The following is a 26188-nucleotide window of genomic DNA, read 5'->3' as shown; positions in this document are numbered from 1 at the left end:
GAGACCACAGTATACATCGACTCCGCGATGTACCAAAGCACGAGGCCCCAATTGAGGTAGTTGACTACTCTGGCAATCTTTGTGACTGCATTACCCTCCAACATATATGAACAAAGTGGAAGTTGGAGCCATCCTCTAGGCAATCCGAATAGCAGAAATATCAAATAAAGGCATAACATCATTACAGACTCACAAAGGACATCATACAGTTTTCTGGAGGCAGAATACCAAGCGCTTCGGTAAGATATTCCCCCACATAATGTAGAAAGTTAAAAATGTCACATGGACAGCCAGATCCAATGGTCTGGAAGGGAACGACGCACTAAGCACGAGGCACACGAACTCGCATACCGTGCTTCTTGTGACCACGACTACCACACTGCCCTCTTCGAAAAACATTCAGAACGAATCGTCATCCTATGCCTAGGAACACAATCTTTCCCCTGCTACAACGAGGTCTCAATGCGGAAGAACCAAAAACTCCGTGGATGAAAAACCAACAGTTATCTGAAAATCCATGTGCGTTAATGTGTTCGGTGGGAAGATCATACATTAACTTAGTACTCTGGAAAAATAGGGGAAACATCTACCCTTTTGCGCGCAACATAGCCATGTCCAGTCTATGGCCAGGAGAGAATAACTCAAACATAGCATATTCCACTTCTTCGAAGCATGGGAGGCAAATATGACCAGCTCGTTGCCTCAAGATCAGCGCGAGCTGATGGAGAGGGCAAGGGAAGGAGCTGCAGCATCTGGTTCCGTAGACTGTGGTTCCACCTTTGAGCTCCCTGCCATCTCCTTAACCGATTTTTGTAAGCCACAACTATTTATTTCTTCCAGAATAAAGATATCTCTTTCTCTTTATCTTTGAAAAACCAAAATTGTTCCCTCCGGCATAGACATCACGGATTGAACATTTTGATACACTGACACTGACTCCTCCTTGCTAAAACTGACCAACACCACGCACTTGCAACCTTTCACGCTCATATTTTTAAGCCACAGAAGCGCAGAGAGTCTTTGCCTCTCCTGGGACACGGCGATTAAAACCCTGGTTGCTGGTCTTTCTCTATTCGATAACCTTTCATGCTCATGAAGCATAGATCGGAAATTCCGCAGCTGCGTACGGAAACGTTCCGTGGGAGTCGAAATATCGCTATCGCGCATTACATCTTAGGGTACAAACGTAGATGTCTCTGCAACTTTTTTATCACCTGGTGTTGTACTGCGACTAAACACTTATCATGTATATATATATATTTTAATAAAATATAACCAACTCGCACCAGAGGTCTTCCCAAAGACCCACCGAACTACACTAATACAAAAAGGCCACCAAGAAAACACATCGCAAGCCATGCTGATACTGATACTGGGTTAGGTTTAACACCATGTCGTAATCAAGGTTCTCTGCTTTAAGTATATATTTTTGGGCGTTCGTTTCCGTCCTTTCAGTGCATAAAATTACACGTTTGTACGACCTGATGCTTTACTATGACTGCGCAGCAGTGAAAATAGAATTTTTTTCTGAAAATATAACGTACCCTAAGCCACAGGACTTCTGAAACGAGTAAAAGAAATGTCTTGCGCAAGAAAGGCATGACGAAACATTGCAAGTTTTAAGGAGCGTGTAAAAATTGTTGAATTGGGAAGAAGATATGAATATCTACTGGGACCGGTTTGTCTGCAAAATAAGAATTAAATAGCGATAGGTCAGGCGACGAATTCAGCGGGAAGGGTGGCGAGGAGTGGGACGAGGGTCCCGACTAACAAAGTGACTATGCTCATTTACGAGGACAGTTACGAATGCGGGAGTGTGAAGCAAGGACGAGAAATAATGTTCAGCTTTATACTGGGGATCAGAGCATAGGTTTATGTTCTGCTTTAAGGAGCCACACCCATCCACTTCCCTGACGCAGGGGTAGAGTCGTGGGTTTCAACGCTGACGGCCGGCGTTAGATTCCCGGCAGTCAAGAAATTCTTTTCGCCATAGTAAATATTTTGCGGTAACTTGTTCTCATAAGTTCATTTTACGAATTATGTAAATAAGTATGGTTGGTAACTTTTAGGTTGATTTAGATGATTAAGGCCCAAGTGTACACTGGTACGGTTCACAGGATATTATCCCGTGCTCTGGTCCACCGAATACAGCTGCACATTATCCTGGGGTCTGGACCAAAAATAGGCACTGCCTTTCTAGTTCGTGTGAATTCTTGCCGAGAGGATGATGAGTCGGCTAATCAGCCCCGCATAAAAATAAGCAGAAGCTTAGAAGGTCCCACCTCCCGTGGCTTTCCTGGCGGAATCGAATTGGAGCCCGCTTATGCGAGAACCTTCAATCACTGTGGTCAACCTAATAAATTCGTAAATACCGGTGTAATGCCGAGGAATGTGGACGACTCGGCAGTACTCCCTCTTACGTAACCCGGCCTCTCCTCCTTTCTACACTGAAATTCTCTGCCAATATTATTCGTGGAGACGCCTAACCACTTTTTAAAGGAGCCATGAAGACAAAATACAAGTTTGTGTTATTCTAAAGATGTCATGTTTTATAGTTCCCCAGCGCTTGTCCGAATGCAAACGATGCTTTATTCACTGAAGAATTAATCAATGGAAGTGAAAAATTTGATTTTCCTGCTAAATCGTGCGTTTTCGTGGTCTGCATGACATCACAGGAACCGACCGCTCTGCCGCCGATTGGGAAGACTTGTTTACCATTAGTGAACCTAGATGGCGCCACCATGCCATGGCAAGCCGTTTTCTGTTTTTGGTTTGTTTTTGATCGTATTTAAACCTGGCTTGTTTTTGTTCAGGGAGAAAATAATCGTTTCGTGAAACATAGTGTTCGCTCGACAAATATGGTCACGTAAGACACCGTTGCTTGCGTCGATCGGCCATTGTCGCCTGAGACAACCGCAAAGCCCCGTAGTGTTGTGCATCTAAACTAAGCATACTGGGCGCAGTACCAACAGCAGTACGCATCGGTACTTCTATGTTTACGCGGGCTTTCGTAACTTCCACTTTTTGTCCCACCATTCTTATACGGTTTTAAAAAAAAAGTGCCCTAAATTTAAGTGCAAATTGCTCGTTCGGCAAGCTTTTAAGCTCTACCTAATTTGCGTTTGCTTTTGCCGCCCTCCACCAATTGCAGAGCTGGCTGGTATGATATCATGGGTTCTGTTGCGGGAAATGAGCTAGTGGGTCGCATGGCCATTCCCTTTTTTCCTAATTATGTAGCTTATTTAAGCGAAATTTACGTTAAAAGTAGTGTCAGTATGATTCTAACGATGCAATCTTTTGAATTTACCAAACGTGTTTTCTCTTCATGGCTCCTTTAATTGCGCTCATGAAGACCGCCTGTGGCACAGACTCCCAATACAAGCTTCTTTCAACCCTCGCCCCCTACATGCGATGCCTCCTCCATAACGGCCCCTCTCGTCAGATACCTGCCCCACAAAGCACACCTTGTGGGAATGCCCCATCCGCGAGCAGTGCAGCTCACGGCTTCAAGGTCAAGCACACCTGTTCTCACGGGCCCGAGTACCGGCGGCAGCTCGCGGTTTTTTGAAGGGAAAGAGGTTCGTCTTTTTTGTTGCTGTTGTTTTCAGCTCCAAGCACGTTTTGAACAATGCCTCAAATACCAGGCTCAGCACGTGCATTGAGGCAGTTTAGAGGATAACATCGGTTCACCGCTTCCGTCAAATATGCGTTTTTTCCCCTTAACTTCGTTGAACCATTAAAAAAAACCGCTCATAGGCACATCATAGCAAGCAGCTGCAAGCATTCCTCAGTGTTCAATATCAAGCCAGTACTTTTGGAGTATGCGTTGAAGGACGTTCCAGAACACTATGGTATCATTGCATTCAGTGCATGCTCAATTGTGTCCGCGACCTACAGAGCCAACATTTTTCATTGAAGGCTCAAAAATATTTCTACTTCGCAGTAATGTCGTACGGGGCAAGGTTTCAGTATGTAACTTGAAAACGAAAAATTTCGCACATGGAGAAGAGGCATTCCCCAAACTCGCTTAAAAACCTCATGGCCGGTTAGGCTTTCGTAAAGACGTGTACTGAGGGGTGCCCGAAAAAGCATTTGATACTAAATGGTTGAAAGCGCTTTGGCTTTATGCAGCACTGGGGATAAACAGTTGGTGAAAAAAAATCAGCTAGCAAAAAAAAAAAGTTGCAGGTGACCTCTACGTTTAGGTCTTTAGGTGTATGGCGCGATAGCGTTACTTTGGCGTGGAGAGAAAGAGAGAGAGAGAGAGAGAGAGAGAGAGAGAGAGAGAGAGAGAGAGAGAGAGAGAGAGAGAGAGAGAGAGAGAGAGAAATGAACTTTATTGGGGTCCTGCGGAGGTAGTGGGGTGGGCCACGCAGGGCCGCCCGCTACCCGACGTTACTTAAGACGTCTCCGAGGATTGGCCCCCCCGACTCGCGCCGGGTCGACGCGCGAAAGACCTTCGGGTGTGATCCCTCGGGCCCCCCGTCAGCGCCTCCCCGTGCGCTTGCCGGGCGAGAGCTACCTCGAGCCGCTGGACGGCATGCAGCTGCTCTGCCAAGTCCGGCGATACAACTGCACGGGCTGTGTCTTCCGGCAGTCGGCCAGGAGCGGCGACCGCTTCTTCTGGATGTCGGGTGCAGTCCCAGAGAATGTGGGTTAGTGTTGCCCGGGTACCGTTGCACACACTGCACACATCACTTGCAAACACCTCCGGGCACACGTAGCGTGCCAGCGCCGGCGTGAGCACGGTCTTGTTTGTAATTGTCTGTACGTCACCGCCTGCCCTCGTGTTAGGCCTGGGTGAGGCGGAGGCATGGTCCGGCGTTCGTGCCGGTACCAGCCCAGTACCTCCGCGTACCCGAGGAGAGGTTCCGTGTCTTCCTCATCACTGCACTGATCGCGGCCTTCTCCGACCGCCGAGGCGAGGGGGGTGCCGGCTGCCGCGCGGTTGGTAAGGGCGCGCGCGGCGGCGTCCGCCGTCTCGTTGCGGTTGGGGTGGCCGCTGCTGCTGCCGCTGATGTCCGTGTGCGCCGGGAACCACCTCAGATGGGTGGCCGGCACCGAGTTACGCACTGCACCACACTGCACCACGCGCACTGCACTGGCACAAACTTTGTTGTGGGTGTAACTCATAATCGCCGAGCGGGAGTCGCTCAGTATCGTTGAGCACTGCTGGTTCGTGAGGGCGAGCGCGATCGCGACTTCCTCTGCCTGCCGCGCGGACGGCACCCGGATGCTACACGCACTGTACACTTCGCCGGTCGTGGCCTTTACCGCCACGGCTACGTAGGTGTCGGTTCTGTCGGTGTACTTGGCCGTATCCACGAAGAGGGCACCGGTGTCGTTGGCGTGCGTCTCCGTTAGGGCTTTGGCTCTGGCGGCACGTCTTCCTTGGTTGTTGTGGGGGTTGACATTTCGGGGAAGCGGCGTTATCTTGAGTCTTTGCAGAATTTCAGCCGGTAGGGTGCTGGTTTCGTGTTTTCCGGTCTCCGATCCTCCTATTCCCAGCCGAGTCAGGATACTTCTCCCCGTTCTTGTAGTCGAGAGGCGTTCGAGTTGCGCTGTTCGCTGGGCTTCTCCAATTTCCTCCAGAGTATTGTGGATTCCTAGTTCGTACAGTCTGGCCGTGCTGGTGCAGTTCAGTAGCCCCAGGGCGGCCTTGTGTGTCTTCCGAATGGCTGCATTAATCTTGTCCCTTTCCTGTCGTTTCCAGTAGTGGAACGCACCCACGTATGCTACGTGACTGGTGGCAAAGGACTGAACCAGTCGGAGAAGGCTAGCTTCCTTCATGCCGTTGTGTCGCGTTGCCACTCGTTTGATGAGACGGGTGGCCGTTCCGAGCTTGGTGATGAGCCGGTCGACGGTGGTGCCGTTGCCTCTGCTTGCCTCTAGGAACATGCCGAGGACCCTGAGTGTTTTCACCTTGGGAATGATCGTTCCATCTTTCGTTCGAAGTGTAATTTTCTCGGAGTCTTCCGTTGCTATCTTTCGATACCTGCCCGGCGGGTGGATTATCAGCAGTTCTGATTTCTGCGGCGAGCATTTGAGGCCCGTGCCGTCCAGGTGTTCCTCGATGGCATTCACCGCTGTCTGTAGTGTCTCCTCGATGTGGCCATCGTTGCCCCCGGGGACCCACAGGGTAATGTCCTCCGCGTAGATGGTATAGCGGACCTGTAGGATCTCCGAGAGTCGGTTGTCCACGCCGATCATCACGAGGTTGAATAATAATGGCGAGATGCCCGAGCCCTGGGGGGTCCCGACGCTTCCCAATGCCTTCTCTGGTAGTTGTAGGTCACCTGCTTGAATTTTCACGGTTCGTCCCGACAGGAAGTCCCGGATGTAATTATACGATCTTCTTCCCATGCCCAGCCGCGAGACCTGCGCCAAGATGGCTGAATGGCGCACCCTATCGAAGGCGCTCTGCAGGTCGAGGCCCAGCACCGCCCTGTTGTCGCGGGTGGGGACGGATGTTTCTAGTATCTCATGCCGTAGCAGGAGCATTGCGTCCTGGGTGCTGAGCCTCTCCCTGAATCCCAGCATGGTGTCGGGGTAGAGGCGTTCCGTTTCTAGGTAGCGCTGCCATCTGTTCATTAGGACGTGTTCCAAGATCTTTCCCACGCATGATGTAAGGGAGATCGGGCGCAGGTTCTCGATGCCGGGTGGTTTGCCGGGCTTGGGTATCAGGACCGTTCGGGCCGTCTTCCACTGTAGGGGCAGTTTTCCCGTTTGCCAGCATCGATTGAAGTATTTTGTGAGGGCCGTGACTGCTCCGTCGCCTAGGTTCCTCAGGGCCTTGTTGGTAACGAGGTCCGGGTCTGCCGCCGATTTCCAGTTGAGATTCTGCAGCACGGCTCGCGCCTCCCACTCTTCTATATCGCGGTTTAGGGGCGGGTTGGCCGTTCCTTGATACTCTTCGTGCCTCTCAGACGCGGTGCTGGGCAGGTATCGCGCGTTGATGCGTTTGCCTGTTTCTTCTTCTCCCATCGCCTTAATTGCAGTAAACATGATCTGAGCCAGTCGGTGCCGCTGGTATCCTCGGGTCGTCGTGTCGTCTAAGAGGTGCCTGAGTAAGTTCCAGGTCTGGCCTTTGTGGAGCTGGCCGTCGGCCGCGCTGCATGCGGCGTGCCATCTTTGGGCGCACAATTCCTGGCTGTATTTCTCGATGGCTCTTCCAAGCTCCGCTACTCTTTTGCGGAGCTTGCGGTTGTGTCGTTGGCGTTTCCATCGTCTCTGCAGCGATTGTCGCGCCTCTAGCATGTGGGCCAACCTGCTATCTACTTGCTGGATGTCTTCGTCCGTTTCCAACTCCGTGGTCGCTTCGGAAGTCGCCTGTTTAATGGACGCCGTCCATTCATCGATGTCTGCGATTTCCTGTTGCTTTTCTTCCAGGGCTGAGCGAGGGAGCGTTTTGAATTGGAGTCGTGCATTTACCACTTATGCTGTCCGAGACGTGCAGTTCAGCCACGATAGATAGACTAGCCGCAACGATTATTGCTATTGCAGCACACGAAAGGCAGACAACATTTCCGCTTGTGGGGCTTAAGATGTCGGCCCGAAAGGTTGTGGCTGGGCGGTCTTTGTCAATTTGGGCAAGAAGGTGACCGTGTCAGTGTTTTACGGTATTTATTCGATAGCGTTGTGGTCTAACTGAATGTTTTGGTTTATTTATAACACATATCCATAGTGAGAGAGAAAGAGGTAGAGAAAGAAATACAGGGTAACCGAGGTGGAGTGAGAGCTTTATTGAGTAAGACTTAGTGGAAGTTGTTCGCCCCTTGGCATATCCGTGAATATGACTACGTTACGTAAAGAGAGTGGGTGTTTGCCCGTATTTAGCACAGTTTAAGGTTAATGTATCACGCGCCTATTTTGCAGTTATTCGCCGCCTAGATCCTTGTGTGGCAAGGAGAAGGATGGTGTTCCTAGGCGTAGGATGAAGAGGACTCCCCAGTATTTTTCGGGGAGAAAAATGGGGTAGTCGGGGTCAACCTAAAGCACGGTATGCGAGTTTCGTGGATCTTCCTCAGCTGCTGCGTTCTCTTCCAGTCCGCCGTGTCCTGGTTTTAATGTGAAGTGAACTTTCATCTTTGTGGATTTAAGAATCCTCCTCCATCGCTTAGGTACTATGCCTGCAGCCAAGAGACTAATGGCCTTTTGAACGTGTGAAACGATGTTTAAGCATACATTCTAAAATTTTTCACGCATAGTAAGCGTGAAACACCTCTTTGGTGTTCGCCTCGCCGGGTCAGGTCTCGACTTGCAGATCCGGTGGCTGTCGCTGCGAGTCAGCTTCAGCGAGGCGCCCACGCGGAATGTACGCGTAGTGGTAGGCTCTGCCACAAACCACAAGAGCACTGCACGAAGCTTGCAGCACGCGCGAGAAGAATAGCGGCGCTTTGAATCGTAAGTTCGTCACAAGGCGCGTCGTATGGTTTCAGGCCGCCGTGGCCACAAATTCAAACGGGATCGGTTGCGGTAGCGCGTGGTGTTGTCGCACGCCGCACGCCAAAACGCGCCGTCGGCAGCAAGAAGCGTTGTCACCGCACATAGCGATCGCGATAAATAAATGCGAACGTAAAGCGTGAGGCATTCGGCGTATTTAGCTCAGCTGAGGGACGAACAGCTGATATGACGATTCGTGTCGAATTTCTATATGCGCTGGCTGTGGATACGCTAATCGGCACTCGCATGAGCTTGTTAGGGCTGGTACTCGATTAAAAAAAATAATCCGATTGATCGGCAGGCATTAATCAATGAATTGATCAGTTAATCGGTTGGTACCAAAAAGTACAATTCTAGTTGGAAACTTTTTTCTTCTTTCTTTTGCTATGAGGTCTTCAACAAGGAAAAGTCAAAATCATATACATTCTCGCATTTAAAGGCAATATACAAACTATGTGTGTGGTTGTCCAGATGGAGCGCTAAACATATCCTGTGTGGATGGAACGCGTGCTCAGCGTCGATATTTCTCTAAGAGGCAAGCCGGAAGCCTCTCGTGGTTGTAACGTCAAATTTGCGATTTTAATTATGGTGCTATACGAGAGGGATGTTACGGTGTAAGGCGACACCATGCGATAATCGTACGTTGGGGTTTGGTAGCTTGAGTTCTGGTTTAATGCGCGCATGTGAGTTATTAACTGGTAAAAATTTAATCGCGATTAATGCAGTGATAGACTAATCTATCAATCGCCCATGCCAAGCACGCGATGGTCGCTTGTCACACACCGTCGACGCCTGTGGCTGTGCACCGTATTCTTGTAGCGCGTGCTTCAGAAACCGACTGCACGATGCAAGCACGAAGGAATTTGTTTTGCTTGTCTTGTATTTATTTGATATATATGTACTGTTTCTGTTACACGTGTGCGTGTTATATAAGGGAAGGGAGTTCTGGTAGATTGCTCAACAAGCGGGTATTCAGGTGTATTCAGTGTCATGGAGCTACTAAATGAGACAATCCACATTCCCATGGCTGTTCTTGTTTAGTAATTGAGTCTCAACGGAAGCAGCTTTCTGTTTTCATTTGCTTGCCTAGACTGTGTACCCCACATATGCATATTCCACAAAACTGGTCTTGTTTGTCACAGGAAATGAATATGTCCTGTGCTTTGTATTTTTTGAAATAAATTAATGGTTCATGGATCTTAATTGTGCTATCCTCTGCCATTCAAGCATAGCCTAATCCAGCTCAAACGATCAGTGTCCGAATCAAAAAAGAAATGGTTAAGGCCCCTCGCTATCTTGTTTAGAATAGCGGCCCCTATATATCTTTTTTTATTATCGCGGCGCTTTTGGAAACTTACATGGGCGTTGGAAACACGCGTTGTGCGGTGTATAAACACGTATGCTTGAGAGTTCGCGTTAATTCGCGCCGCACGCTGTGTGGTGGTGTTTATGAAGGAGCTGAAAAACAATCGCTGAAGCGTATCCCGCCAGCAACAACAAAATTCTTTCGCATCCTACAAGCATTTTTCCCGACCTAATAAAAAAAAAGGGAATGCGCGAATAGCAAGAAGCGCGCGGAAGGCCTGCAACCCTGCAGTTTCGCGTATACGTTTGCCTTTTTCATTGTAGTTTTATTATTTTCTTATTTATTTATTTATTTATTTATTTATTTATTTATTTATTTATTTATTTGTATATTTTTGTTTCTTTGTTTCTGTGTTTCTTTGTTTGTTCGTTCGTTCGTTCGTTTGTTTGTTCCTTTGTTTGTTTGTTCGTTCGTTCGTTCGTTCGTTCGTTTGTTTGTTTGTTTGTTTGTTTGTTTGTTTGTTTGTACAGCAAGCCACTATTTGGGCCCAGGCAGGAGGGGCAACAAAAAAAAAATTAACCAACTCGAGCCTAGCATTGACCCCGACAAAGCAGGAAGGACATCAAATACATCAGAATACATCAAAGTACATCGTTTTCATAAGCAATCTCGCGCTTGCATTGTGGAGTTTGTTTCTGAAGCACATGCTACAAGTATATGGTCCACAGCCAAGGGCGTCGGTGGTATCGAGGGGCCATTGGGATTAAAGCGCATGCTAGCGCCGATTAGCTTAGCCACAGCCAACGCATATCGAAATACGACACGAATCGTCAGATCAGCTCTTCACCGCTGGGCTGAGCAAAATGCGCCAAATGCCTCGCGCTCCACGTTCCTTTCACAGCAAGTTGTATAACTCTACCTCCAAACGGTTTCATCGCTGTGGGCAAAAACACCAAGGTGCTAAGGCCTAAGACACCGAGCGCACCCGCCGCGGTGGCTCAGTGGCTAAGGCGTTGCGCTGCTGAGCACGAGGTCGCGGGTTCGATTCCCGGCCGCGGCGGCCACTTTTGTGATGGAGGCGAAAAGCAAAAACGCCCGTGTGTACGAGATTTCGGCGCAAGTTAAAGATCCCCAGGTGGTCAAAATTAATCCGGAGCCCTCCACTACGGCGCGCCTCATCGCCTGCGCTGCGTCGGCGCGTTAAACCCTACAATCAATCAATCAAGACACCGAGCGCATGCATCAGGCTAATCAGGCATACATCATAGAGCTTAGAATTCGCCTAAGGAAACCACAAAACAAACATAGAAATCGCGGTATAGATGATAAGGCGCCTGTGAACAATGCCCCCTCCCCCTAGTAACGGTTATGTTTTTGCAGATTATCTATGAAGGCTAAGCAGAACTAGTGTCACTAAATAAAGCAGTTCTTGCCCAAGCCCCCGAGCGCATGCGTCAGGCTAGGTAGGACCCAGCATTTGCCGCATCTTTGGACACACTTCTGCTGCTGAAATGCTGTTACACGCGCTATTTTTGATGCGCATTCCGAACGACTTCACTTGCGCGCAACCGCAGAGCAGGAAGGAAAAGCTAAGCGTACCAGAGTTGACCGACTAAAGCGCACAAACAACAAGATGGCTCATTTTGCGCCGCGTTCGCCGTGAAACAGGAACGCCGCGTTCGCCGAGAATGAAAGCGAGGCCGGCCTCCTTCTGTGAGCGTGCACGGGACCGAACGACCTTGAGCCGTGGTCGGCAATACAGCTACATCAAAGGTTAACCAAGCGAAACCAAGACTCAACCAGACTAAGCCAAGCTTTTGCTTTGCATATCCAAGGTTATCTGAGCTAAGCCGCAACCTTTTTTTTTCAGTGGAATCGATGGCCCCCTGTCGAAAAGCTAATGTATTCCCCTATAGACTGGTTGGCCGATTGAAAAGCTTTGATAAAAATATAAAAAGGATCATAGGGCCTTCATGTTTTGATACAACACGGCTTGAGTTGCTCCTGAAAAATGTCTTCTAAGCAATGCCTCTGGCAACTGAGGTGAAGCCAACTTTCAAAATATCAATGTAGGCTTGTTTTTTGTAAGCTGGCTTTCCCACATTGCCTGTGCTCCTGTGGAGCAGGGCCATCTACGGAGGGAGTATCATTACAGAAAACGGCTAGAACTGAGGTGCTATAAAAAGTATGTGTCCTACGCACCGCGCATATCATCCACTACATAGAAAATAAACCTGACCACCCTAACTGCCCACGCTGCGATCACGGGAACCCTAACAACTAGCACTACATGTGGAACTGCGCAGAGATTATATAGATAAGAAACATATACACAGGCTCCCTTTCCCCATATCCTGGAACTTGGGCGGAGTTGGTGGACAACCGAGAGGACCCCCCAAAACAGGTCAAACTCGCTGTCCGCAGCGGCACAAAAAGCACCGGCGGGTACCCATCGTCAGTCCGACACATGGCCACCTCCTCAATAAGATTGACAGAAGAGGAGCACCGAGAGGCTATCCTCCAACACATTGAGGCAGTCCTTGGGGGCGACTGGTAATAGCCGCTCCACCCCAGCAACGCAGAAGCCTTTATTGAAGGGCAAATAAAGATGTTCGCGGCGCAGCGATCGCGAAGCTTGAGGCGTATAGAGCTGCGCTTCCGCGGCTCCACCGTCCGAACTAACTTAGCCTGGCCAGGAATAAATCGTGTTTCTCTCTCTCTCTCTCTCTCTCTCTCTCTCTCTCTCTCTCTCTCTCTCTCTCTCTCTCTCTCTCTCTCTCTCTCTCTCTCTCTCTCTCTCTCTCTCTCTCTCTCTCTCTCTCTCTCTCTCTCTCTCTCTCTCTCTCTCTCTCTCTCTCTCTCTCTCTCTCTCTCTCTCTCTCCCTCTCCAAAAACAAATTACATGACAATTACCTGCTAAGACATGCGTGAAACCGGGTATCTATTGTGTGAGGTGAAGATGACGAACGGGCTAGCCGGTCCACTTCTTTCACCGCTCTCCAAGTTCTTAATTTTTTGTGCTATCGCAAAGCTTCCCGCACATCATGCTGTCCAGTATGACGTTATAAACGTCGAAGGACGACGGCGACCCGGAAAAACTTCGTCAAAAAAGCCATTCACGGTCTCAACAAGCGGTCCCTGCTGAAACAGGGTGCCGCCATCACTGGTGCCTAATGACTCCATGATGGATCCTTCTACCATGTCTACAACGCAAGGCAAGCATCACGCATCGTCCATGCCGCCAAGGGACATTGTGTTACCCGATGAACATGAACCACCAGCCGTGAAAAAGCGCGCCATCGAGGAACTACAACGCCACACCACACGTGATGTAAATGCAGCTTAAGAGGAAAATCAGGCTGCATTTACTGTAGTCAAATATAAGAAGTCTAGGCCTGCTGGTATCCCAGTTGTGATCCAACCTTGCTCGAATCGGTAGTGGTCCCGACCGCCCAGGAAAAAGTCCTTACGCATCGCTTCGGCAAGGATGGGGGCCTTGCCGTTACCGTATCGTCACTCAACGCTGCAACCGTCTTCTTGGTGGGACGGAGCTGGTTGGCATGGCGGTCTAAGCTCGTGTCCCACGTTCTTATTCAGCGACGTCTGGAAAAATTTATGATGTCCCTCTTGAGTACACGGACGAAGAACTTCTTTCCTACCTGCGAGATCAAGGTATCACATCTGTCAAAAGGCAAGGATCTTATGATCCGTATGAAAATGGTGTAGTGGTGTAGCGTCGCCGAACAACAGTGCTTTTAGAGTTCCCGAGTGGCTCTGCGTTACCAAATCGCATTTTCCTTGGCTTCTGCAGTTATTCCGTTGAGGAATACTTGGGAACAGCAACCCAGTGCTTCAAATGTCAAAGGCATGGTCATGTTGCAAAGCAGTGCAATGGTCCAGTGCGATGCAAAATATGCGCAGGTCCACACCCCTGCAAAGACTGCACCTCGCGCGCACACCCTCCATGTGCGAACTTCGATGGAGCACATCCTGCACCCTTCGGTGCATGCCCGAATAAAGAAGCCGCATCCCACTTCAAGGAAGGGCTCCCACACAACGCGAGCCGCCCCCGAATTTAGAAGTAGTTTATGCAACACCTAGCTCCCCTCAGGGGAGCTAGGTGTTGCATCGCACACCAACGCTCTAACGAAAAAGTCATATGCATCTACTGTTCAAGAAAACCCCAAAAATCCCCAGCCTGAAGAGCGACAGCCAACGACACAAGTTTCCTTTAACACTGTGCTACCCAGTTCGACTCAGCCTGCAACCGAGTCGCAAGGGAAGACCCACGCTCCTACAACGCACATGGACTTCAGCAAAGTCATAATTCCCAGGCTATTTGCAGCTCCCAAGGCCCTTATCCCGGCCATACTATCCTCAAGTGGCATACCTGAAGTTGCTGCTATCATAGTTCTGGAGCCTCTCTTAATGACATCCGGCTCCCTACTTAATGCGCCATTCAGTATTGGGAGACAATGACGGCAGCACCATCACCAACACAGTCACCTAAAAAGATGCACCAATTTCCAGTGGAACGCTCGCGGTCTGCGGTCTAAGCTGGTTGATCTATGTCACCTTCTTCAAATTTATCTATTCCCATTCATTGTCATTTGCGAGCCACGGGTGGATGAAAACTTTCGCTTAATTAAGTGGTTACTATTTCCTCCACTCCCAAAGAGGAAACGGTACAAGTCAGATTCATATCGGTTTCCGTATTGACATCCCGTCAGTTGGAGTTCCAGTCTCACCCCACGAAACAAACGAGTACGTTTGTGCAACTACAATTATTGGTTCTCAGACTTTCCCATTCATCGCAGCTTACTTACAACCCGGCGCCAAGTTCGATGAGTCCAGGTTGGAAATCCTCGTCACGTCGACGGCCAAGCCGCACATTATCCGTGGGGACTTTAATGCCCATAATAAAATTTGGTGCAGTTCTCAAACAAACGCACGTGGAGCAAAACTCGCTGACCTCCTAATTAGACAAGGCATTGAGCCGCTAAATGACGGCAGCATTACCTTTCTGCAGTCCCTCAACACAACCAGCTGTATTGATCCATCATTCGTCACAGCTGGTTTTCTGCAAGATTCACTTGGTGCACGGATTTAGAGACAAGAGGAAGTGACCACTACCCAATTTTGATCTCAACTCGTGACTCTCCTTCACAGAAATACAAAGAAACGGTCGCGTCCACAGACAGGAGGGCCTTCGCGGAAGCTACACATACCCGCATTAAGGCTGCGACTCGAGATGACGAAATCATACCCACGTTAGTTCACTGTTTTCGGGAAAAACACTGGAATCAACCAAATAATGACGCGGAGTACCAAAGAAGATTTACGAGCTTATTGAGCGAGAAACTGAGTTTTTCTTTCAAAACCCCTTCTCTTCGCCTGCAAAACTTCTCCCACGCTCTCTATTAACCGCTATTTTAAATGAGTATATATCCAAGTATCCTACTTCTGTGATTTATACAGAAGCATCTCAAAATGGCGAGAAAGCTGGAATTGGTATTTTTTCCCAATATCTAGATTGGAATTACAGTAGACTCTCGATAAACGGAACTTCAAGGAACCGGAAAAATTAGTTCCGTTTAACAGGAGTTCCGTTTACTGAGAGAGATGTTCTAAGGTGCAAATTTATGTGCGTACACACTTCTAAGGGCATTTCATGGACCTCTAACCACTAGAAAGTGACTGCAGCTGATAGTTTTCAGAAAGCAAGAAAACTACAAGAAGCGTAGGCACAGCATTCACAAAGTTGATTTGGCAACAATGAGTCGCTGTGCACTACAAAATGCGTCAATTATTTTTGTTTGAGTCCTTGCAACTGCATCTTCACGGAGGCTAGAGGCCTCAACTTCGCGAGTGCTTACGAGCCACCGAATTTAGAAGACGGCAACGTGGTAATGAAGGACGAATAGCACAACGATGGCACGAACGAGGCGACAGGAGGTGAGCCCTGTAGCCTCGGCGTCTAGAATCGAGACCGAACGACTGGAACAAGAACTGCGATGTTGCATTCGTTGCGCTAGCATGGCTAACCCCTTATGAGACGAGGCTTACGAGGCCAACAAGGCTAAAAAAGCATGGAGGAAGAAGAAAAAAAAAAACAAGAACGAAACAGCCGGAACCGTAAAAAGCTGATTCTCATGCCAGTAGATTTCACAAGAAGTTCCAGTTCTGGTTCCGTTTACACGGTGATGCGGAAATTTTAGTTCCGATTACCGAGAGTTTTTTTACGTTATCTGAATACAAAACCAACCAAATTCCAGGCAACTGTTCCGTTTAAGCGGCAATTCCGTTTAAGCGATTTCCGTTTATCGAGATTCTACTGTATTCGTTCCGAATCCCGGACTACACATCCATTTTTATTGCAGAATTTTTAGCACTAGCTCTCGCTCTATGAAAAGTACCGCAATATGTACCACAAATAATCATACTATGCGATTCGATGTCAGTTATATCGGAATTAACTTTCTCTTCCGACTCTCCATTATACTGCACGCGTTTTTTTGTTCCAAGGCACGTAAAGGATACCTACGTGTGGCTTGGGTCCAAGGCCATGAGGACATCAGGGGCAACGAGGTAGCGAACCCAATAGCTAATCTCGCTATCACAGCTCCAGTTCAATTCGGCCTACCTAATCTGGCTCTTTTTGTATCTTCAAGATTAAGACGATATTGGCATTTAGACGCTACACGTTCTGATCCACTTCTATCCTTTGAAGAGTGTCAACATTTAAATTTCGGTTGGAATATTCATTTTTGTGGCTCTCGGCAAATCGAGGTGACCTTCACTGAGCTGCGCTGCAGGATTCCAAGGCCTAAATTCTATCTGTTCAGATCAGGACTTTCACCTACGGAACTATGAGTGCGGTGCCATGTCCTTGAAACAATCGAACATTTTTTTCTCGACTACCGCCGTTTCTCGACAGCTAGACAACTGCTTTTGAAGGCCCCAATTGAGCTTTTGGGGTTTACTTTTTCGATTCCACTTATATTATCTATTGGCGCATCAAATTTGGGGTTTGCAAAAAGGAATATATATAATTGCATTCAAGCTTGTCTTTCTGCTTCAGGTGACTTGAAATGCTGAAGGGTACTAATTATTGGGCAATTGGTGTTTTAATCCCAAAGAACTTTCATTTTACGGCCTCTGGCTTTTTAGAGATAAACTAGTATTTTGAGGGCCTTACAGTAACGTTTTAGCCCTGGCCAATCCCTTGTGTGTACGTGCCAAAAAATTTGGGGGTATCATCATCGTCATCATCAACTTGTACATTAAATTCAGTGCCTGTTAAGGGGAAAAGTGGTGAGTTGCTTCTGGTAGATCGTGGGTGGTTTCCTCCAAGTACCAAAGCACTGCATTTTTCAGGCTTTCTGTGAACACTGCCCATCCTTTATTACGGATCAGCCCCTGGCCATTTACATATATAATTAAAAGTAGAGGTGATCGACATGCTTCGCGTTACAAAGTACTTCGCACGACCTCAGAGATGATTGAAGAGACAGTGAACACCCAGAAAGATCGCAGTATAAGTTCAGGGAGCGCAGATGGACGCAGTTGAAAAGCGAGATTTCTAAGAAAAAAACCCAAAACAATGCTGCCACGTGCACGGCATCTAAATGACGGCAGGATGAGGCACTTCGCTTTTTCTAGACCAGCCCCTTCTTTATAACCGTTTTCTGAATAGCATTTCTGTCAAACAAACAGTACAAAAAAGAAATGACAGGAGTAATCTGAAATCGCGCCTCGTAAGTTGTCCAGGAAGGAGCCTCGATGACCATCAGTTGAACAGTTCCTTCGACTTGATTGCCCCTGTAGAGACGGTCTGTGTGCTGGCGTTCACGAAGGCAGAGACAAGAAGCTTGCTGTCTTGCCTTGAAGATGGCCCTTCGTCAGCGGTCTGGACACCGTCGCGGAGGACGACTTGCAGGCTCCCCTTCTGCGCTACGAACTCCGCCGCCACCATTCTGGCCAGCCGAAGGAGCCCATGGTAGTCTGCACCAGCAAAAAGGAACGACAGCTCCGGAGTACCGCCACATGTTGACAGCTCCTTGTGTGCTTCAGGGGACCGCCTGTGGGCAGGAGTGCTCTTTGGCGTTGGCAGAGTGGCAAGAAGGCAAGCCACAGAGGCCGAGCAGCTCGCTTCACTTCTCATACTGGGCACCGTGTCCACTGGCTGTTCATTGCCCGAGGGTACACGGAACGGACGACGGGACGCCTCACCAGCTCTATCTCTGTCTCGAGGTCTTCAAAGCAGAGAGAGTTCTCCGTGTCCTGCATGTCAATCTGAAGCCGGAGCCCAAATTCTTCAGCGCTCATCTGCCAGGCACCTCGTGGTCTCCTGCCCGGCCAGACGAAGTCGCAGCGCATTTCTTCCCTCATTCCTTTGACGCCAACCATGTAGTCGAGGAACACCGTGTCGCCCTCATGAAGCCCTTCGTTGAGATCGTCCTTGAAAATGGTGCCGTTCTTGTAGAAACACCCGCTCGTGAACTCGATCTTTCTCATAGCTGTGTGGTCCCGAACCTCGCAAGTCCCGGAGCAATCCCGGGTCTTAACGATGGTTCCCTTCGCATCTTTGTAAATGGAGAAGGAAAGCTTGTAAATGGAGATGGATGGCTTGTCCACGGTATCCGCATGGAAGATGGGCCACTCCCTGTGATTGCGGTCGAATTTTATGAAGCCATAGGTGGGCTTGACCGTTTCTACCACACCGTACTGGTCGACAGTGCGCATTACGGTGTTGCGCCGTCCTCCGTCGTTGTCACCATGGAGGGAGGGACAAGGCGATGACGAGGGCGTGGTCACGGGGGCACGGGTGGCCCGGCTGGCTCGGAAGCGGACTTCGCACTCTTTGGGCCCCACCTTGGCGTCGAGGGTGTCGCACTCGCCCACCCGTAACCCTGAGGATCGCAGGCTCCTGTGCTTGGCATTCTCAAAGACCTTAACGTCGAAGTAAACGCTCGTACTGGTGGTATACTTGACGGAGATGAAACCGTAGGCGCTGAATATGCGGTATACATTGCCCATGCTGCCGGTCAGGCAGGTGACGACATCCTCGTCCGTGCAGCTGTGCGACATGGTGGCCATGAAGTCTGTGCCGTTGAGTGTCGAAGTGGCCCTGCTCTTACTGCGCCGCACGTACACCTTGCCCTGTTTGCCTACGATGAACGCTTTGGGGAACTGCCGCAGGAACTCCTTGAGGGACTCGGCGGGGTAGCCGCACTTTGACCTCATGCGAGGTGGCAGACGGGACAAGTGGTCGTTCAGCTCCTGGAGCGAGATGCCCGGGTTCGACTGCCCTCGCCTCTTCAGAAATTTCACCGCAGCGTTGCTCGGGCAGCCCCTCCGCTTCGACACGGCTGGCGCGTGCACCGGTCGGAGATTAGTGCACCGACAATGATAAAGCCTCGACATCGGCGCAGTATGACGCAAGATTCTGTCTTGAGCGCGGCTAAAACTAGCTGCTGGTTCTATCTCGCGCTGGGTTCTCGTGGCACGGCCAGTGACTGTGCGTGGGAGGCGTGCACCGCGCGCACGGAGCACCCCTTGTTTGTGTTGTTTGCGTGGACAGCTATAAAATAATATGGTTAAAAAATAGCTAAACGTCATAAAAGAATAAAGAGAAAGAAAAAAGTGTAGCGTCACCGTGTTTTGAACGTAGGTCTTTATTTGGGGAGCGAGAGTTAGTCCATGTCCCTCCACAGCAATCAGGAGTAACGATCGCAGCGCCTCTAAATGGTTTGACACCATTTTTGCCTCACTTTATCGACCCGTTTGAACCACGCGAAAGTTCTAATTCACTGTAATAATGGTATGGCCCCTTTTACAAAATATTGAGGCCAGCGTCTCTTTGCAAAAATTACAGTTGAGTAAAACTTACAGTGCACCGTTTGTTAATTCCTGCGTCAAACTGCAGCCTAAAATTTGCGAAAAGGGCTGCTGGAAAGGACGAGGCATAAGCAAGCTAGCGATTACAATGGAAAAAAACTCTTCTTGGCTAATCCCCATAAATAGGTATGCGCCATTTTTTGGGCCACCGTCACCACCACTACCACCGCCGGCTACACACTTTAGTTCCTGATGAAATTGTCGTTATGGGAGGAGGAAATACTTTATTGAGATTTCTGACCGGCCCAGCGGGCGGTCCAGGGGAGTGGTTCTTTCTTCACCGCAGCCCGTATGCAGTCCGCGCCGCCTGTGCTCTCATAGGAATCACTAAAGTGCTCCCTAAAACAGTATCAGTATCTGCCTATGCGGATGATATTTGCATTTGGACATCAGGTGTAACGCGACTTCACGTGCAAGCACGGCTTCAGAAAGCAGTATCTGCCACTTTGACGTACCTACGTCGCCAAGGGCTTGAAATTTCAACGTCAAAAAGTGCAACATTGGCATTTACCCGAAAACCCATGATATGCTACCCTGTAAAGATCGAAGGAGCTGTTATTCCATGTGTCACGCATCATAAATTTCTCGGCGTGACAATTGATAGAGATCTGTCATGGTCAAAACATGTCTCGGCACTAAGAAGGAAATTACAAAGTTTCACCCACGTCCTTCACCACATGGCAGGGAAATCATGGGGCCCATCGGTTTCATCGCTGTTGCGCCTTTACCAGGCGCTCTTTATTGGCTATTTGCAATACAGCGCCCCCATACTGTGTAACCTTCGGCGATCGTCATTACGCGTGCTTCAAAGTGCACAGGCACAAGCCTTACGAATCTGTTTGGGGTTGCCTCGATGCACATCAACACGTGGAACGATCGCAGAAGCGCGAGTCTGCCCAATTCAAGTCTACCTCGCGCAAGAACCTCTTCGTGTGCACCTCCGACATCTGACAAGACATGAGCGCCATCCACTGTCGAGTGTTTTCAGGTACCGGCCGAATTCAAACTACTCCCGAAGTATTTCGGCGCAGCCACATTTGATTCCCTTCAGATTTGCAGTCGCCAAAATATCAGAAGTGCCTCTATGGATTGTACCTGATCTACAGGTGCGGCTGTCGATTCCTGGAATCGGTAAAAAATCCCACATGGCGTCTTCGGTCCTAAGACAACTTTCACTATTTTACATCAGTGAAATGTACGGAGAGGCGTCGCATGTTTTTGTTGACGGCTCGGTCACGGCGTCTTCGTCGGCAGCGGCAGTGGTTATGCCTGGGAAGGACCTGACCAAACGTTTCAAGATTGCTTACAGGACGTCGTCTACCGCAGCAGAACTGGTCGGTTTACGCGAAGCGCTCCGCACCATTTCTTGTGAAAGGCCACAGCAGTGGATTATCTTTTGCGACTGCAAACCAGCGCTGCAGGTACTAAGGTACCCAATGAAGAGAGGTGCGTACGATCAGCTGACCACTGATGTCGCTATCCTGTTTAAAGAGTTGAATGAAAAGAGCCACACGGTGGTGTTTCAGTGGATACCAAGTCACTGTGGCATCGCTGGAAATGAGTTGGCGGATGCAGAAGCACAGCAGGCACACCACAATGGAACTCTCCTGTCTATACCCATCACAAGGCAGGATGCTAACGCGATACTCAACGGAGCGCGTAAACAAGCCGCAGCCTTGCATTCGTCGGACCCGCAGAATCGACATGAACGCCTTTACAAGCTCGATCCAGAGCGGACGTTCTGGGTCAGTCATGCTCCTCGTCTTCGTCGAAGTCAAGAGACATTGCTACACAGGCTGCGTCTTGGAGTAGCATTGACTCGGAAGTATCTTCACACAATCGGGCGAGAGGACAGCCCAGACTGCCTTCTGTGCGGTTGTCCTGAGACTATCGAACATTTGCTTAGTGCTTGTCCAAAGTACTCGAGGGAGCGAATGAACCTTGAGACAGCTTTACTACGCTTGGACACTCGCCCTCTGTCCGAACAAAAGATTTTGGGCACGTGGGCTGACAACAGGAACCAAAGCCTAGCCGTTAAAGCCCTGCTAATATTTCTTGGTGACTCCTCTTTGGATTCTCGCCTCTAGGTTGTGACAAAATTGAACAGACTGCGAAATAATGTCTGAGCAGTTTTTTTTTTTTATGGATGATAGTCATGTCCTTAAAAGTGAACTGTTGTCATCTGATTCAGCGCCCCGTTGTACGTGAGACGTTTATTGACGTTTATGAGGATTGGTTTACTGCTTGTACATAGTTCATTTGTCGCTTTCATTGTCATTCCCCATACCTTCCATATTCATTCCTTTCTCTTTCTGTCCCCAGTACCCTCCCCCCAGAGGGAAGTAGCAGGCCCAAGATCAATTTCTCAGGCCGACCTCTTCTCCTTTTTCAATAAACATTTACTCTCTGTGCTCTGTCCACTAGCTGAAGCTGGGTATGCAGATAGGGGCTAGACGGCAGGATCTCCCATTGCTATTGTTTGGTAGTTGACGGGAAGAGAGGAGGCTGCTCAGAGATGAAGTCGCAAATTCCGATTATGTGGCGGAGTGTTCCTACTTCTGAGCAGAATTTACATCCAGCGTCGTAGCGATTCAAGTGCATTGAGTGAAGACACGTCGTGTGTGGGAAGGAGCCTGATTGGATGAGCCGTAGGGTAGTTTGGTTTTCCCGGTATAGGTAAGCGTGGGAAAAGGGTAGGGTCTGTCTCTGAAGGCGATAATGATGGGTTAGGTCCCTGAACGTGACAAGCGGGTCCTCGTGCAGCTCCATAGCCTGGGGAGTAAAAGCGCAGGCTTGTTGGTGAGCGTATTCGTTGCCCTCCATGGAAGCGCAGCGGGCGTCCAGATGAGCTGCAGATTGGAACCGATTAGTGAGTGACCTTTTAACAAACGCAGTGCAGCTCGGGACACCCACCCCAGCTGGAAATTACGGTAGGATTGTTGGGAATCGGTGACTGCCTTTCGAACCTTTGGTTGAGTTAAAGCCAAGGCAATGGCTGCCTCTTCTGCTGCCGTCATGTGTCTTGAGTGAGGCACACGCAAGGAAGTTGGTCTTGGTGGTAGCCCCGATGATGGCGTACTGCTGCCCACGGTGTAAGATGCACTTTTAGGTGAGACACAGCAGCCAAAAAATCTGTCATATAAAATTGGTGGCGCCGCGCGTAGACCTTTTATTGAAAAGACATTTGGGGACATAACTCCTAACTAAGCTTTGCAGCGTCCTAGGCTTGGCTTGACCATCGACTGTCCGAAGCAAGGTGGGTCGCAGGCACCAGCGGCATCTGTGTAAAACAACTGTTTATGTGAGCTCACTGTGTCAGCTCACACAACGGGATCTTAACGAACAATTTATTGCAATGTTAAAACGGCGCCAGAGTTCGGGCGTCCCAAGTTCATTTATACGCTCGCGCAGCTCCTCTGAAGATTGGACACCGGCAGTGACTTTGACAATATCGCTTGGTCTCCGCTGCTTCGTGCATGATCTTACCCGAGTTGTGCAACGTCATTTACGACGAAAAAACATCAGCATACTCGCCGCTAATTTTCTTGTATGTCGGGGCTACTTTCCTTGTATGTCGGGGCGTTGTTCCGGCCGCGGACTTTTTTTTGCCGCTGTTTGTCCTGTGTAGCTGGGCGGCTGTAGCCAACGGTAAAATCGACGGCACAGTATCGTTTACGAGCGCGCACCTCTTCGACATTCAGTAGTACTGCCCCTCCAAACCATACAAAGTACCATTTCGCGTAACCGCCCTCTCGAAGAAATGCTGACTGCAAAGTAGCCTCATTTTCTGCTATGGGTGGCTGCAGGGCACGCATTCATTCGTTTAGGATCTCAGGGAACGTTCCTCGATGGTCAGGGAACGTCTGACTCGACGGTCAGTGCTTAGGTCTCCGCGTGATCGCCGCCCGGAGTTGGCTGCGGAACAGACGTTGCGGCCGCAGTAATTTATTGTTAATTTATAAAAAATTTTGTTTGCTCATTTTTGTATATTTATTTATTTATTTATTTATTTATTTATTTATTTATTTATTTATTTAATCATTTATTTGTTGATACAACCTACATTCCCTAAAAGCATTGTTGAAAGGCGATGCCACACATGAATAAGCACAAAAATTCTGAGAAACGACACAATAATCAAGAAGAAAAAGAAAAGGCGACGTTTGGTGTGCTCACAGCAGCATACACTGATTGCAGCAAAAAGAGCAGATTACAGCGGCACATTCAATAAAAGCAGCTACAAGTCATACCGCGCTTGTACGCAAGGGGTGCCAGAGCGCAGCGGAAACTCGTCTCAATTTTTCTTCCGGGCTACCCTGAACGTCTATGTACCGTTATAAACCATAATTTTGTCGTTCCGGGGCTGAACCGGAACGGGACTTTTATTTATAAAACAAAACAGAAACCAGAACGAAAAACATTTCGTTCCGACACCCTGTGGACAACCATCACTCCCAGCTTTATAACAGATATCATGGGCTCCTGCGGGAAGCGTGCGATTACAGAAAACTGCGCGCGCAGTCCCAAAAGTTTGCGCGCCAGCTTTGGGAACGTGGGAAAAAATATTGAATTGAACAAACCTCCCCTATTTGATCACGTGAGTACTGCTCGTGGAGGTGAATAGCTTGACGGATAAAAGGCAGGGAAAACAAAGGTAGCTAGCTATTTTAAGACAGCCAAATCGAAAATTACGAACTACCGCGCTTTGTTTCTTGCACACCTATAGTTTAATTGTGTTTTGTGTCGTTCACTCGATATTTTCGTTGTCAAACGACGCTCACACCGTGGATTGGAGGCAATATTTATAAATATATTGTTTATTGGCCCGTCTAAACGCGATCGAGTCCCATAATTCTGATAAGAATACGTTCAGTAAAATGTGCTGTTGGGCTAGTTGGTGCATTATGAATTACGAAAATTGCGCTGAATAGACAAACAGAGGAAGAAAGACAGACAATGCGCATTGTCTGTCTTTCTTCCTCTGTTTGTCTATTCAGCGCAATTTTCGTAAGAATATGTTGGGTGGCTAAAAGTAACGTTGGCAAATGATATAAAGTAACACTGACAAAAGACTGAAAACCAGCGCAGGTGGGTTTGTGATCCTTGCTATGAATGCTTCCTGGGCTTCTAGTCTCGACCGTATGATGTCATCCACAACAGCGAGGAGTGCTGCGATTGAGGCGGCCTTAAAAAGGCTAAGTCCGAGTTTGGCATTCGATCATTCTGACGGACTCCAAGGCAGCCCTGCAACTTTTACGTCATGGAGTTCCCACATATAGAACGTGCCAACGCTCCTTACGTCTTGTCCGGCAGCTCAAGGAAAACGTGCTTACTTTTAGCTTTCAGTGGCTGCTTCCACAAGTGTGGGTTGTAGTGAATCAAGCCGCTGATAAGTTGGGCCGAGAAGCGCTCGCACATTCTCACTTTCACAAGTGGTGCCACACGAACGGCGCGTTTCAAAGCAGACCATCATGGAACATTTCAAATCCACTGGGTGCACACGTTTCTAGCCATGCGTTACCAAAGGAATGAAAAGGGCAAAGGAGTCATTTATGTAACGTATCCGGATTGATTCAGCGCGAACTCTAGCCTGGCTTTACAAGATAAAGCTCAACTTATTGCCCTTGTGTCCTAAGCCTCGTGCACCAAGTGACATCAGGCATATATCTCTTCATGGACTGTCTGGAACATGCCATGGTGCGGCCAGCCTTGTTTAAACGACTTCGTTTGAAAACAGCGCGGAAGACGGGACGGAGCAAGTAATAGACGACACAAGCGCTGACTTTCAACCACAGGAACTCGGCCAGTTGGGTAGCGGTCCGCAGGTCTCGGTGAAACCGCTGGTGTCCCCCTCCAGGTGGGGCTTCACGGAAACATGCAGCACGGAGGCAGTCCCTGAAGAAAGTCATTTGGTTCCACGCCTCAGAACGTAAGATGCGGCACAACCGCAATCCGTGCCCTTTGGAAGGGGCCATGGGTCCGACGAGCGAGGAGACTTCAGGCGGAATTATGCAGTTCTTGATCGAGTAGGTGTACATGCGTGCTCGGCACGTCGCAGAGACGAAAAGATTAATGCACATTGAAGGGTTAAGCAGAACATTAGGTGCAAAAGAGCCCGATGTAAGAGAAATAAATTGCAAAAGGGTGAACCCATGGCCCCTTCCAAAGGGCACGGATTGCGGTTGTGCCGCATCTTACGTTCTGAGGCGTGGAACCAAATGACTTTCTTCAGGGACTGCCTCCGTGCTGCATGTTTCCGTGAAGCCCCACCTGGAGGGGGACACCAGCGGTTTCACCGAGACCTGCGGACCGCTACCCAACTGGCCGAGTTCCTGTGGTTGAAAGTCAGCGCTTGTGTCGTCTATTACTTGCTCCGTCCCGTCTTCCGCGCTGTTTTCAAACGATATCATGTACCAACAAGCCCTTCAGTTCACCCTTTTGTAAACGACTTCGTAGGCGAGCCGCCCCGCCTACCTCTTTGGAAGACGTTCTTTTTCCGAACAGGCAGTGGATCAATACGCGGGTCATACTACGCCTGGT

This window comes from Haemaphysalis longicornis, unplaced genomic scaffold (assembly GCF_048455015.1).
Source record: "Haemaphysalis longicornis isolate Haplotype H1 unplaced genomic scaffold, Haemaphysalis longicornis Haplotype H1 scaffold_1, whole genome shotgun sequence".
Lineage (NCBI taxonomy): Eukaryota > Metazoa > Arthropoda > Arachnida > Ixodida > Ixodidae > Haemaphysalis > Haemaphysalis longicornis.
The sequence above is the reverse complement of the archived record's forward strand: the minus strand, read 5'-3'. Positions refer to the sequence as shown.